At 36.7% G+C, this 3696-nt stretch overlaps 1 long non-coding RNA gene across 1 annotated transcript in view; it reads right to left on the reverse strand.

The window, feature by feature from the left end:
- The window catches only part of LOC105531790, a 65618-nt gene extending 63159 nt beyond the window's left edge, over positions 1 to 2459 (reverse strand). The window contains exon 1 of the long non-coding RNA XR_001004856.1: positions 497 to 2459. This is a non-coding gene — a long non-coding RNA (uncharacterized LOC105531790). The remainder of the gene's footprint in view (positions 1 to 496) is intronic.
- Between the last annotated feature and the right edge of the window lie 1237 nt (positions 2460 to 3696).

Below are 3696 nucleotides of genomic sequence, written 5' to 3' on the forward strand. Positions count from 1 at the left end.
AATCCAGGAGGCGGAGGTTGCAGTGAGCCAAGATCGCACCACTGCGCTCCAGCCTGGGTGACAGAGCAGGACACTGTCTAAAAAAAAAAAAAAAAAATCCAGGGCACAGTCCCCTTTCCTATCTATTTATCTCTGATTCTTCTACATTAATAAAAAGCTTAGATACTTAAAACTGAATTATTTGAGTTACAATTGTTATTTTCTTATAAAATGAATCTTTAAGATAATAAATAGTAATATTTAATGGGGTAAAAAACATAATTTAACTTATCAATGCAGAATATATAATTTTCCCCTCAAATTTAAACAAACAAACAAAAAACCATATTACTCTTAAGAAATTCCATGCTTTGCCAACAGTCTCATTATAACATCCTGATTTCTTTGATTACTTATTCGAGATGGCAGAGTGACACCTTCATGTTATTATGATGCCACGTGTGTTGTAGGGAGAAGTGACACTGGGATAATTCAATAAGCAACAGTAGTAGTTTACCTGAATAACCTCCCTTTATGCAGATTAGGCAGAAACATACAATCAGGTTATAATTTCAGTACATAATATCACAAATTCATAAATGTCAGAATCGCTCCTTTTCCTTTTCCTTTTTCTTTGCAATATTTCCCCAATTTCTTTCAGAGGAAAATATCTAAAAGGAACACGTTTTACATGCAAAACTTCAAACCCAGAACTGGATTGGAATTACTAACTAATGAAAGAAAAATAAAATAGCTAGAAACAATCTAATTTATTTGTTATATTGGCATTGTTTTCAAATTCCTACCACTCCCAGTCCTCATTTAGGACAAAAATTCATACCTTCTATCACAGTCTCTTTATGTTGCTATAATAAAATACCAGACTGGGTAATTCATAAATAATAGAAATGTTACTTCTCACAGTTCTGAAGGCTGGATGTCCAAGATCAAGGTGCAGGCAAGTTTGGTGTCTGGTGAGAGTCTTGTCTCTGCTTCCAAGGTGGTGCTTTGAATGCTGTGTCCTCACATGGTGGAAGAGCAAAAGAGAGTGGACCCACTGCCCCAAGGGCTTTTATAAGGACCCTAATTCCTTCCATAAGGGCTTCACCCTCCTCATGTAATTACCTCCTAAAGTAAGGTAATTAGCAATCCCAAGGGGTTTAAATGCTACTGTTGAAATGCTACTATCTAAAGTACAAGTAGAGCACTCTATAAGTGGGGTAAGAGGATTGCTAATCAGTAGGGTACTAAAGGGCTAAATTACTCATTACTAATTTAGTCCTTTACAACACTTCCAGTTTCTGCCATATATTTTGCCAATTCAAATATAAACTCCAAGTAACCAAGTATAGTGATCTGCTTTGTTAAGTGATGTATCTTCTGCACCTAGAAAATTGTACAACATGGTCAATAAATACTTGTTGAATAAATGGATATTGTAGATGAAATATAATGTTCAAATTAGATAATTAAGTTTATTTGATTTAAATTTATGTATCTACTTATGATGGTGATTTTTAGTCTGATAGTAGCATCACTGTTTAGATGCTGCTGTCTAAAGTACTAGTAGAGCACTCTCTAAGTGGGGTAAGGGGATTGCTAATCAGTGGGGTACTAAAGGGCTAAATTGCTAATTTAGTCCTTTAGAGCACTTTTAGAGTGTTCTAAGTGAGGTAAGGGCATTGCTATTTAGCAGGGTACAATTTTAAGTTAGTTCTTTAGGAATGACTTTATTGTAAAAGTGACATTTGTGCAGAAACTGAATGAGGTGAGTGGATACTAGAGGAACTGTCCTCCCGGCAGAGAGAACAGCAATAGAAATGTTCTTGAAGCAAGAGCATGGTCAGTGTGTTTATGAATCAGCAGGGAGGAGACTGTGGCTGCAACAGAGTGGGCAAGGTAGAAATTCAAAACGAGTCCAACAGGAAAGGTCAGAAAGTGATCTTGTGGAGTATTGTAAAGACTTCCTGAGTGAGGGGAGAACCACCAGAAGCTTTTGTACAGAGAAGTGATGTATTTATTACTGTAGTTGCAGTGTTGCGATTTAGTGGTATGTGTGAAGGAGAGGAAGGAAGAAGGGATGCAAAAGGCAGAAACAGGAAGACCAGGTAAAGGGCTGTTCCAATAATTTACAAGAAATATGGAAGTGGTTTTTGATAAGGTACTAGTGGTTGAAGTGCTGTAAAAATAGTAAGATTTGGGGTAGATTCTGAAGATGACACCAACAGAATTTGCCTATAGATTGTGTGTAATGTATTAGAAAAAACTCCAGAACAATCGAGACTATCCTGGCTAACATGGTGAAACCCCGTTTCTACTAAAAATACAAAAAAATTACCTGGGTGTGGTGGCGCGCACCTGTGGTTCCAGCTGTTTGGGAGGCTGAGGCAGGAGAATCGCTTGAACCCAGGAGGCGGAAGTTGCAGTGAGCCGAGATCACGCCACTGTATTCCAGCCTGGGCGACAGAGCAAGACTCCATCTCAAAAAAGAAAAAAAAAATAGATTTACTGTTTGCTGGGATCTGGAGGACTGTGGAAGAAGCAGAATTTTCGGAGACATATCAAGGACTTGGTTTAGGACAAGTCAACTCTGAGATGATTATTAGACATCAAATGGAGAGGTCGGTTAGAGAGTTGGATTGACACGTCTGAAATTCATGTGTCAGGTTCAAGTTGCATATTTAAATTTGGAAGTCATCTGCATAATGCCATGAGACTAGGTAAGATTATTCTGTAAACAGACAGAGAAGAGAGGAGGGCCATGGACTGAACTTTGAAGAATCCCAGCATGAAAACGTTGAAAAATGAGGAAAAGCAAGTAAAGGGAACTAAGAAGGAATGGTCAGTGTGGTAAGGCAGGAACAAAGACTGTCATACCCTGGAAGCCAAGAGAAGATATTTCACAGAGAGTGAACACTGTTTCCATTAAGACAAGTCACAGGACTAATTTACCAAGTTATATAATTACAGGTATAACCTACATGGAGACGAGTGTTTGATGGAATATTAGGTATGAGGTATCTGGAAGAGAAAATTTGGAGATAAAAATATAGATAACTATATAAAGAAATTTTATTCTTGAGGGTAGCAGGAAATGGGATGCAGCTAAGAAAGGATATGTAGTTAAGATAATTTATTCAGAGATACTATAGTACATGAGTTTCTTCATGAGAGCAATCAATAAAGTCGATAACAATCATGATGCAGAATAGAGACAAGGAATGTCTAAATGATGTTCCTGAGTAGACAAGAAGGAGAAGGATCTAATGATCAGGTAGAGGGGCTGACCTTCGAAAAGGACACAGATAGTTCATATACAGCTTGCAATGTGTATACTGGTGAATAATGCTTATTTAAAACCCATGTTACGAACACTTAAGCTTTCATATTTCAAAGAAAATGTTCTCATAAAAATTGTACAGGAAATGGGTATTTTGATATCCTCTAACTTATAGATGAGAAAAAGTAAAGTTAAACTGTATTTAGAAACCCACCTACTATCATAAAATATTCTGCAAAGTTTTAATTAAGACTTGGATCTCCTTGGAAATTTTAATTAGAAATTGACTAATTAGCCCTTAATCCAAATAATTTAGATTCATTATTTCTTGTGGAATAATGTTCCCAAACTTATCTGTATATCAAAATCACTTCTGGGATCTCATTTTGCTTTGATTGGCAACATAATCTCTGGTCTTAACCTTTGAACATTCTCTT

Source organism: Mandrillus leucophaeus, unplaced genomic scaffold, assembly GCF_000951045.1.
Source record: "Mandrillus leucophaeus isolate KB7577 unplaced genomic scaffold, Mleu.le_1.0 Scaffold907, whole genome shotgun sequence".
In the NCBI taxonomy this organism is placed as follows: Eukaryota; Metazoa; Chordata; class Mammalia; order Primates; family Cercopithecidae; genus Mandrillus; species Mandrillus leucophaeus.